Genomic DNA, 12,768 nt, shown 5'->3' on the forward strand with positions numbered 1-12,768 from the left:
TCATCTTATCTGGATACGGCCTGGATCTGGCAGGCTGTGGCAAACCTCGGGATAAACAGAGAGAGACTAATATTAGCGTAGACACCATTCTTCTTGTGATGTAGCGAGTACATCAGGTGTTATGGGAAGTGTTCCCGGTTCCGGCTGACCTAATCTATGCAGCCTAACAATTTACATGATTTGAATTATAGAAGTATATAATGGTTTATGTGTATGCAAGTTTAAACAGATGTGTTTTTAGTCTAGATTTAAACTGACAGAGTATGTCTGCTTCCGGAACAGTGATAGGAAGACTGTTCCAAAGTTTAGGTGCTAAATAGGAAAAGGATCTACCGCTTGCAGTTGATTTTGATATTCTAGGTATTATCAACTGTCCAGAATTCTGAGATCGTAATAGACGTGAAGGACTATAATGCATTAAGAGCTCGCTCAGGTACTGGGGAGCTAAACTATTTAGTGCTTTGTAGGTAAGTAGCAAGATTTTAAAATCTATACGATGTTTAATAGGGAGCCAATGCAGTGTTGACAGAACCGGGCTAATATGGTCATACTTCCTGGTTCTAGTAAGAACTCTGGCTGCTGCGTTTTGGACCAGCTGTAGTTTGTTTAACAGGTGAGTGGAACAACCACCCAGTAGAGCGTTACAGTAATCTAGCCTTGAGGTCATGAACACATGAATAACTGTTCCGCATTTGTCACTGAGAGCATATGTTGTAGTTTAGATATATTTTTAAGATGGAAGAATGCGGTTTTACAGATGCTAGAAACATGGCTTTCAAATGAAAGATTGGTATCAAAGAGCACACCCAGGTTCCTAACTGACAATGAAGACTTAACAGAGCAGCCATCAAGTGTTAGACAGGATTCTAAGTTATTACGTGAAGTCCAAAAATTACAATCTGTTTTTTCTGAATTTAGTAGTAAGAAATTAACTGTCATCCAATTTTTTTATGTCATCCATGCATTTCGTTAATTTTGTGAATTGGTAAGTTTCATCAGGGCTCGAAGAAATATAGAGCTGAGTATCATCAGCATAACAGTGAAAACTAACGCCATGCTTCCTAATGATATCTCCCAAGGGTAGCATGTACAGAGTGAAAAGCAACGGTCCTAGTACTGAGTCTTGCAGTACTCCATATTGAACTTGTGATCGATATGACATCTCTTCATTTACTACTACAAACTGTCAGATAAGATTTGAACCATGACAATGCAATTCCACTAATGCCAACGTAATTCTCAAGTCTATTCAAAAGAATATTGTGGTCAATAGTGTCAAAAGCAGTACTAAGATCTAGTAACCATGATCTGATGATAAGAGCAAATCATTTGTAACTCTAATGAGAGCAGTCTTAGTACTATGGTACGGTCTAAATCCTGACTGGAAATCCTCACAGATACCATTTCTTTCCAAGAAGGAACATAGTTGTGATGAAACTGCCTTTTCTAGTATTTTTGACAGAAAAGGTAGATTTGAGATTGGCCTGTAATTGACTAATTCTCTAGGATCAAGTTGTGTTTTTTAATAAGAGGTTTAATAACAGCCAGCTTAAAAGTTTTTGGTACATATCCTAGTGATTAAGATGAATTAATGATATTAAGAAGAGGATCTAGGACCTCTGGAAGCATCTCTTTCAGTAGCTTAGTCGGCATAGGATCTAACATACATGTTGTTGATTTTGATTATTTAATAATTTTAGAGAATTCTTCCTCTCCTATAGCAGTGAATTAACTGAATTTTTCCTCACGGACACTACAGTGCACTGTCTGATGCAATACTGTAGTAGACGGTTGCATGGTTATAATTTTCTCTCTAATATTGTCAATCTTGCAAGTAAAGAAGTTCATAAAGTCATTACTGCTGTGCTGTTTGGAAACATCAGAAGTTGAAACTCTATTTCTCGTTAATTTAGCCACTGTATCAAATAAATACCTAAGGTTGTGTTTATTTTCTTCTAAAAGTTTTGAGAAATAAGCAGATCTAGCATTTTTAGGGCCTTTCTGTACTCAATCATTCTCTCTCTCCACGAAATGCGGAAAACTTCTAGTTCTGTCAGGACCACTATCGTCAAATATGATTGATAATTGCATAGAGTTTGTATTGGCGGTATGGTTCTGTTCTGGGCAAGAACTCCCTGCGCATCCATGCAGCCTAGCATGGATAAGAGCAGGGAGAGCAGCAATAACCCCCCTAGGGTAACAGAACAGAACCAATATGCAGATATAATTAATGTCAATAATTTAACATGTACACAAATTTCAAGAATAGTTTGATTCAGGGGAATCATAAGGCCAATCTTGACTGAAGAGAGGAGGAGCTGGGGATGGAAGAGGGTAATTAGCTCCTGAGAAATGCAATAGCTGCTAATAATACTGAGGAGCTTATATATGGATGCTGTGATAGGCGTTGTATTCCTATAGGTAGACGTGAGTCACCTGGGAGTCAGCTGATGCGAGCTGGACTGACGTGACCTGCCAGAACTGACGCTAACGCTGGATTTTTTTTTTCTACCAGCTGCGCTCCATTTTTCTGGCAGCTCTCTTAAGAGCCCGAGTGTGCTCATTGGCATTGGATTAGTTTCCTTAATCTTCTTTAAGCGCAGAGGAGCAACTGTGTTCTGGAAAAGACAGAGTCAATAGTTTCTGTTGCAACATCAAGGTCTTCTAAGCTAGAATGTCTGTAAATGCCAATCCCAATGCGTCTTTATCATTATCTACATGGATATTAAAATCACCACCAACAAGGACTTTATCCGCAGCTAGTACTAACTCTGATAGAAAATCAGCAAATTCTTTGATAAAGTCTGTATGGTGCCCTGGTGGCCTGTATACAGTAGCCAGCACAAATGTCAACTTACATAACATTACATAAAGCACCATCACTTCGAAGGAATTATATTTGAAAGACTTTCGAGTAATACTGAGGATATTACTATAAATTACAGCAACACCTCCCCCATTGCCTTTCTGACAAGGATTGTGTCGATAATCGTAACCTTGAGGGCTAGACTCATTTAAAGTAATGTAATCGTCTGGTTTTAGCCAGGTTACTGTCAAACACAGGAAATCTAGATTATTGTCTGTGATAATATAATTTACAATAAGTGCTTTTGAAGAAATTGATCTAATATTCAGCAACCCAAGCTTTATCATTTGTTTATCAGTATTATCTCAGTATTATCAGTATATCTGTTTTTTATTTGTTGAACATCAATTAAATTTTTACCCTTAAATGGGTTTGGAAGTTTTTTGTATTTACTGTTTCGGGGTACAGACACAGTCTCTATGTGATAATATCTAGGTGAAAGAGTTTCTTTGTGTTGGGATTTATCTGACTTCTGTGACGTGAGACAGCTAGCAGACGGTCAGTTTAGCCAGTCTGTCTGCTTTCTGATCTGGGCCCCAGTTTGTCATGTTTCAGCTTTAAGACTAAAACCAGTGACAATGTAGAAATTAACAAAAGTGGCAAAAGTGAAGTCAATAGAAACATTTATACTCCAGTAAAGTAGAAATATACTTAAGAACAGGAATAAGGTATTTCTACATTGTCACTGGACACCAGTGGTCGTTTTTAATTGATCTCACTGTCATTTCATACAAAAAATCATTTTGTGTTCAATTACCATTATCAGGAAGAAAGAAATATTCCCCCATAACATTGGACATTATATCTTGCATTTAAATGGAAAGTAAATAAGTCATTTGATCTCACCCAGACAACAGTGCCACAATAATGTATACAAAGTAGTGAAAGAAAGAATTTAAAAATAACATTTAAAAAACAGCATTTCTAACTTTGTTACTAAAAATATGAAGGTGCTTGCAGATTCTTATACACACATTTTAAAACACAATAATGAAATCTTCACTTTTAGATCAAGAAACTGTCAAACAAAAACTCACTGTCAATCAAAAACTTGCTGTCAACCCCGCCCACATAAGGGATTTGTACCAGTATGTCACAGTGAATTATTTTTTCCAATTTCAAAGTTTTTTCATTAATATTTAATTAATATCTTTATTCCTCTAAGCAAAAAAATGCCAAAGATGTGCTACACGGGGTGTGAGTTCCATCTCGGTGCTATTTGGGTGCAAGGGATAGTCCAACTTATAAAATTAAGGATGGTCCAAGGCACTCGAATCGCATAGAAAAACTTTTTAAAAAGCCTTTATGTCATCATGGCTAAATATTAAAACAGGTGACATGTACACAGTCTACACACCTACACGTTGCAGGCTGATTTTGCCTTCGTCAGAGTGTGAGTAACAAACACATTGAGAGTTCATTTTGAGCAGCAATTAATTAGTCTAATGACAATCACCTGGTTGTGCTACACAGGACAAACAGAAGAGAGGAAGTTCGATGATTACATATGAAATTAAATCAAACACAGTATTATCAATATTAAAAAAATATATATCGTATGGCCCTTCATTATAAAGAGAAAAATCAAGGTAGACCAAGTACATTAAAGATAATCGGTATAGAACATGTCCCCAGGTCAATAAGAGGAGGTGATAGGGTTAATAAGCTTCTACAGAGAGTGTCTTTCTGGATCTATACACTGAAAGCAACTAAATTTCCAGGCTTAAATGGGGAATTAGACTTTATACCCTTTAATAAGATGTTATACTTAAATAGTATTTTGTTGTTTTTTGGTTTGAATGTGTTTTTTTGTTTTTGTTTATTTAAAAAAAACAAAAAGTTATACTATGTACATCATCTAATATATACATTACTGATTTGTGGAGTTTATATATATATATATATATTTGTTTTTGTTTTTTTGGGAAATATAAATTACATTGTTTATTATTGATTTGTGACATTATTAAAAAGGTTTTTTTTTTTCTTTCAGAAATATAAGTTACACTTTGTATATTATCGATTATATTCACTGAGTTGTGGAGTCTGAGTTATATACTTTATTACATTCATTTTTTTTTTTTTAATATTGATTATACTGTGTTTGATTTAATTTCATATGTAATCATCGAACTTCCTCTCTTCTGTTTGTCCTGTGTAGCACAACCAGGTGATTGTCATTAGACAAGTAATTGCTGCTCAAAATGAACTCTCAATGTGTTCGTTACTCACACCCTGACGAAGGCAAAATCAGCCGAAACGTGTAGGTGTGCGGACTGTGTACATGTCACCTGTTTTAATATTTAGCCATGATGAAATAAAGGCTTTTTAAAAAGTTTTTCTATGTGATTCAAGTGCCTTGGACCATCCTTAATTTCATATTTTTATTCGTTTATTGAAAAGTTACGTTCAAAATATTTGGCACAAATCTAATTCCATATTAGTCAAGTAACTGAGTGCAGCTGAGAAGCAGCGACTTTACAGGCAGTGTAGGGATTCAGAACATGAACGCAGAGCATTTGCAGAAAAGGAAATGGGACTGTGATATTGAGATATTGAGACAAATAAAGAAAACGAAAATGAAAGGCATAGAGAGACTGTCAGCAAAGATGCAAAGACTTAGAAGTCTGTACAAAAACACAAACGAGCTGTTTCCTTTACTCTACTCTTCCATTTGTCCTGTTGTCAGCAGACTTAAATGTGTGAAGTACGTCAGAAACTGAATAGGCATCTGTATAATGTATCCAATGTAGTTAATGGTGATTGGTTCTGTTTGTTTTTGATGCGACATGACATATTGTGAATTATTCAGGTCCTGTGAGAAACTGTTCCAACAGGTGGAGTATACATGAATATTCATAAACTCGCTCTGCAGTGGGCGTGGCATTTTGAACTTCGAACAAATTAATTGTTGTTTGCTATCAGATCACAACTTGTTTTACGGATTATTTCGATCAGGTAATAAAGCCGAAGGGACATGCACCCTATAACTGTTCATATTCTCTACATAATTCATAGAATGATTTGCTTTGCATGTGCTTTTATTAACATTAAGGATACAAAAGACCATGCCAGAGCACAACAAATTGAGCACATATTTCTGTTACTCTTGATTGTTGTCTTTTGTTGTAAACTGTGTCCCTTCCTTGTTTTTTATTCTAGCATAGGGCTGTCATGATAACCGCAATATCTTAATACAGCCCTACTGACAAAACAACCACAGAGGAATGCAAGAACCACAGCAACCACAATATTTGCATGTTATCTTTTCTCATAAGATTATGCCCTTCTCGTCTTTTCACTTCGTGCATGTGTGCCAAATATTAAAGAAGTTCATAATGATAACATAATGTGTACCATGGTGATTTGTACAGAGGCTCCGTAGCACTTAACAAGCCTTAACAGACAGCATGAGAGAGAGATCGATTACATCACATGTAATTACCTGCATCTGTCCTTCAGGGTAAGTCATTTATATTTGTTAAAAAAGGTTGTCATGTTCAAGGAAAGTGAAATCTCTGTCTTAGCATCCTTTTAACATTCAAGGGGATTTCCAATGAATGGCGTCAGCGCTGGTAAACGCATTGAATCAATGCCATTGATCTCAATGAACTGAAGCATCAGCTTCAGCGTTACCCCTGCAATGCATTGCTGGTCAGCTGAGCCTTTTGAAGTGGCACTCAAAGTAGAAATGATTTCACGTTCAAGCTCAAACCGGTGCGCAGCGTTTTGCTACGGTTTCCGGGTTGAATGACATGTTTCCTGGAAACGGTGTGCAACGGTATGCAACGGGTTTGAGATATGTTTTCTCTTGTTTGGTGGGTGTGTCAAAAATGTCAGCCCATTCAGCATCAACATGCATATAAACCACGCGGTATTAAAGAAACAGCTTGTAAATGTAATTAACATCAAAATAAATTCACAAGAGCAAGTATATTGTTTGCACGTTTATTTACATTAATGGCAAAATAACTTAAATAATAAGAGCACAAGTATAGATCTGGAACTTCTCTAAGTCTGTCTAAATATCATTTAGTCACTGCAATGTCTTCTGGTCCATATCCTTTCCTTAGGAAGGTGTGCTAGACACTGATTAATGTAACATGAAAATACTATATTTTGTTATTGTATTGTGGAGTAATACTTTCATAAACTTTTATAAACATAAAGGCAAATGTTGGATCACATTAATTAGGATCCACAGTTTCCTCAAATCCCTTCACTCGATTGGGATGTTCTCTTTTATTCTGGACAGCAAGGGCAGTGACTGTAACATCGAGCATATTTTGCAGTATTAAACACGAATTTATACCGACTTCATCAGGCTTCGAAAATTCTTCAAAAAGAACACAGAGTATGGCCTTCTCAGCTGCCATAGTTGCAACTCTTGTGTCATCAGAACAGGGTGTTCAACGCACCACCGTTTCCGTTTAAAAAACGTTTTGCAGCACTTTGTCAGGGCTGAGCGCAGGTGTAGGTGTCCACCATGAAGCGACTGAATGCCAGTGAATGGGGCCTATGGTATGAAGATGTATAACTATTCGTCTACAGGCTTGTGCGACTTGATGCAGTGGCGCACAGACCGATCGGGGGCTGACTTGAAACAGTGCATGCCGGTAAGAAATTTTGTCCGACTTGAGACAGCGCCGACACCATGTGACTGTGACATATGGCTTCAATGTACTGCGAGAGCGATTCAAGATCAGCCGCCTGAGTCAGCCAGCACAGTTTCTCAAGAGGAGCTGCACGAGCTCTGATGAGGACACAGCTGTTTCACGATTGGCTGGATTCACCGCATGACAACGATCACGTGTTTCATGTTTATTGTCATGCCTTCAGTTCCACTAATGCTCACAAATCTGTATTTTTATAACAGTTAATGCTCTTTTCATGTAGTCGCGATGTTGTATTGTGTCATGTTTATCAAAATAAACTGATAAAAATCGTAGACCTCACTACATTGGTATTTAAATAATATGTACTTATGTTGAACTTTATTCTTGTACAAACAGACGCTGTAAGCAGTACATAAAGTATTGAATGAAAATGTCTCTGAAACATCAGTGTATTAGTCAAATATTGCATTTATTTCACTTCAGCTATGATAAAGTATGCAAACGCAGTGTGAGCATCACTATGAGAAGCAGAAAGTGTCTGACTTCAAGTCTCCGTTTTCAGCTCCTCCCCGCCTGCACGTGGCTACTCTCGCCGATTGGTTACATCCAGCCGCAGCCGATGTCCAACACACCTGATATTTATTACAGTTATTTTTCTGAAATAAGACATGCTTGATGACGTATGCAGCTTTCAAATGCGACCTCCGGAGGATGCAGCCTCCGAAATGAGACGCAGTGTGTGGGAAGCCTGCTCATAGATTTCTCTCTCTTGCTTCCTCATGTTGTAGCGCTTGTGTATGTGTTTTCCAAGACTGTGGTGTGTGCCATTGCCGGCTTGCTGTGCTGTGCTCCTATTCTAGTTAAAGCTCCTTGTGAGGAGGCTGAATTGTTAGCGGTATAGGCACGTAAATGTATGAGTTGCAATTTTCTTTTTAAATGGACTAGGGTGCGTTTCCCAAAGCCAACCATCATTGCAAGTTCCGTTGTTACCAATAGAATTCAATGGAACTTTGGACCATAGTTGGCTTTTGGGAAACGCACCCCTGATTGTGTGAGAAGTGGGAGGCCCCTATTTATTTAATTAGAATTTTTTTTCCCTGTTTATTGGTCAGCAGGGAGGTAACAATTGTAATTCTTATTTTACTCTTTTGTTTCTAGGAAAGACGTCTAAAAATTAGTAAGAAAACCTTTTCTGTTTGTTGTTTTGGCTGACTAAACCCACTGATCCTGAGCTAACTGATCCTGAGCTACTTATTTCCGTTCACAACAAGAGAAAACGTACCCTTATTTAAAATAAACATTATCCATTTGCTTCTTTGTTGCATTGTGTGTTTGTGGGAGCAGGAGATGGAACTCCGGGCAAAATTCATTAACAGGTGTCGCTATGTTACGTTCAGTTGCTTTGAAGGTGTAGTACTTAACAGCGGCTGTGAAAATAAATCTGCATCGTTTGTTCTTTTGATCTTTTATTCAAATAATTCACAAGCAAAGGTGGCTGTTTACAAGAAATTGGATTCGCTGCTAAGTCAAAAATAAGAAAATAAATCAAAAATAATGACTTTATACAACAATTTTTGTCTTCCTTGTCACAGGGTTCATGCAGGTTTCAGTAAGTGAAATTTAAGACCTTTTTAAGACATTTTAAGACCATAAAGATTGAAATTTAAGACCTACATGACGCATTACCAAAAAATATTCAACTCAAAGAAATTCTGAAAAAATCTTTTTATTTCAATAAATTCGGTCATTGAAAAAGCATTAATTTAATTTACAGATAAAGCAATCACATTAGTAACCTTCCACACCCAACAACGTGCCAAATGCCCAAAACTTTAGGCCTAAAATGAAAATAGGCTAAAACAAACTTGCCCTCAAATAGAATAGATTTCATCTCATATTTATTTACATTACAAAACAGCATATTAATAGCCTAATAGAGATTGAACAGGCTACTCCAACCCATGTAACAACCAATGTAGCACACTCACACACACACATCAGATAATCCATGTTAGACAGATAGATAATCTAATTATCCTGAGTTAAGTATCTATCTGTCTATCTAACATGGATTATCTGATGTGTGTGTGTAGGTCCCACGCTGTCCCATGTCCCATGAACTGTGAGCCCAGGTAGCTCGACTTAACAATTCCATTGTTCCAGAAACGAACGTGGACGTCAAGCTGCTTGGTCTTGGTGGTCTGATTTAGGCTTTCGTCAAACATTACGACATACGGCCCGGTAAGAGTACGAATCAATTCCCTCTTTATAAACTCCCCCAATCCAAATCTCGCCACATAATCTTGTTGGGCCCGCAGGAGAACGTCTTCGCGATTACTGAATCAGGGAACATCACTTGGAAGAGATTGCTAATCTCACTGTTGCTATTAAATGAGTGTTGTTTAGTCATCGTGTAAAGCACCTCGGCTTTCGATGTGTCAGTTGATCCAAAAGTACCCCGAAGGTCGTTCGACAGAGCTGCGATGATATTGCACTGGAGACCGGAGGGACCAGGCATTGAGGAGGACGACGGTAGTGGTGAGGCACAAAACTGGCTAATTGGCCGAGTCCGCTGAAGGCATTTTGCAGCTAGCTTGTGTTTCTCCGCTCTGGCGTGTGACTCCAGCGCCTTCACACCCAGAGTCCTTAATTGAATTTTTTTTTTTTTTTTGCAGCAAGCCTCGTACCTGGAGCTGGGTACCGCTTGTAACCAACAGCAGAAATCGCTGTGATCTAGCCATGTCTCGTTGAAAGTACACTTTCCCATTTTCCACATGTAGCCGAACTTTAACAAACTCTGAGGAGACGCAGACGTATTTCGCCGGGCAGGTATTGCATTTATCACGGGATTTGTTTTATCACCACGTACGTACCAACACCAATATCCCCCAGAAAGAACTACGACTCGCTACTTTTTTTTTTATATTTCATTTTTGGGTGAACTAACCAGTCGGAAATCACTAAAATTAACATTAAAAAGATGTGTGAACTTGCATGTACCATGTCAGACACTAATTTTCTCTGGCCCTCTCTCTGTTTGTCGGAGTGATGAGACACTTTCATCACTCAATGGCTGGCTGTCTCAGTGGTGTCCGCAGAATAATATAGGGTTCATAGACAATTGGAAAAGTTTTTGGGGCAGACCTGACCTGTTGAAAAGAGATGGTATCTAACCCTCCTGTGATGATGCCACTCTTCTCTCTAGTAATATGGCACATAGTCTTAGAGCTGAACCTTAACTAACTGGAACCCAAGTCAGGAAGCAGACAGACCGGCTAAACTGACCATTGACTACATACACATGTGCACAAAAAATTGGATTATTTCTAATAATCAGAGTAAGGTCTTAATTGCAGTAAGGTGTTTACATGACACGAGCAGAACTCTTCACTCCAGTTTACAGTCAAACCAAAATTTATTCAGACACCTTGAACATTTCATTCATTAATTCAGTTTATTCACTATAGTTTAAAAAAATGGTAATAAAATATGACAAGATCTCAGAGTTAAACTGTGTCAGGAAAAATTAATCTTAATTATGTCGGATAACACTTAAGCAAAACATGGACAGGTCAAAGTGTCTGAATAATTTTTGGTCCCAGATTTTTATCAATTTTACTGGTAGTCCACTGTATGAAGAATTTTTGGGTATAATATGTCATACTTTATTTTGCTATCCTCACTTATATAAATGAACTATAGTGTCCTGCACACACTAGTAAAAATATATAAAAAATATCTGAATCATTTTTGGTTTGACTGTAAATGCAATTTTCATTATTCTGATTATTCGCTAATAAATAAGGTTATACCACACTCAGATAGGCATGTAGTATACATGTTACGGGCCACTGTTTTAAACTACTCACATCAAATTTAAAATACATTTTTATGGACATACTGGATGTTATTCGGCGTTCTTTGCCCCGTTTGGATGAAGATATAGAGCAGAGACTGTGCGGCGAGTTGTTTTGACAGAGTTTAGTGATTTGGACGGGAGAACACTTCAGAATAATGTCACAGAGTTCATTCATGAGTTGTTTGAACAACACGCGGCATCTGTGTATGTCCGAGCATTTGCACACTTTGGTCAGAGCGGGAATAATGCAATTAAGGTGTTTACATGCATGTTTATTGCGATTAAAATCAGAATACACCACATAGTTTAATGTGATTATGGTTACTACGATTACGAGCTTAATCGCACTTTAATCGAAGCATCGCGTTTACATGAGGTAAAGTTTAATCACAATATTGCCAAAATCCCATTATAATCGCATTATGAAGGGGCATGTAAACGCACTCATTGCCAGCTGTCTCACGTCACAAAAGTAAGATAAATCCCAACACCTAGATGCTCTTTAACCTAGATATCACTACATAGAGACGGTGTCTATTTCCCAAATTAGTAAATACAAAAAACTCCTAATACCTTTTAACCCCCTGGGGTCGGTGGTCGTGCTGGTGATATCACCTCTCTTTTTTTTCTTATCAGTGCAAAAAAGACTTGTACAGATAACTGTTATACATCATTTGAAACTGTTAAGTGTCTACTTTTATTTATGAGCACTCACAATAAAAAACAAAATGTGCTTTGTGCTAAATAAAGAAATCTAACATGATGTGTGATCTGCCGTCTCTCAATGAAATTCATCTGATACTTGTCAGAAAATGAACTGTAACTTAGCGAATACTTGTCACAAACATGAGACATATCTAAAGAAACTTTGAAATGTCAGGTTTTAAATAATGTAAGTCAAATCGAAAAAAATATTATGTATATTCTATATTCTGCTTATTTAATCTGTTTGAAAAGAGACAGATGTCAGTCATTCGCGTGTCAGCTCATTATCCGCTAATGCGGCCATGCCCAATGAAAGCGTGCACTATTCAAAGGCAAATTCTGAGGCGATCCATGCAAACAGAGTCAATGCCTGCATCAACTCAAAAGAAAAACTGAACACTGGACACTCCAATGCATACCGCAGAATGCCAGAATGATTTTCACATCATTTTGTAGTAAAAATTCTAGCCTACAAGACTGATAACTCAAAAGTCTTGTGAACAGCTATTCAGTATGTGTTATAGCCTTATTGCGGTGACATTTTTTTTCCCAATAAAACTTACTAACCATGCATTATCTTTATTTTCTAAAAAAAAAAAAAAAAAAAAAAAAAAATGCAAACATGTACACCCATTTGCTCACATATTATTGTGCTGAATACAGCAAAATTACATGTTGGCCAATAGCATGTTATATGTAGCTGAAATAAGCAAAAATGTCAG

At 37.3% G+C, this 12,768-nt stretch overlaps 1 protein-coding gene across 13 annotated transcripts in view; it reads right to left on the reverse strand.

Moving 5' to 3' along the window:
* LOC127508731 (NACHT, LRR and PYD domains-containing protein 12-like) overlaps nt 1–12,768 on the reverse strand; it is a 74,610-nt gene that overhangs the window by 43,438 nt on the left and 18,404 nt on the right. The gene's annotated exons all lie outside the window — the stretch shown is intronic.

The sequence above is a fragment of the Ctenopharyngodon idella genome, chromosome 3 (genome assembly GCF_019924925.1).
Source record: "Ctenopharyngodon idella isolate HZGC_01 chromosome 3, HZGC01, whole genome shotgun sequence".
Taxonomy (NCBI): domain Eukaryota; kingdom Metazoa; phylum Chordata; class Actinopteri; order Cypriniformes; family Xenocyprididae; genus Ctenopharyngodon; species Ctenopharyngodon idella.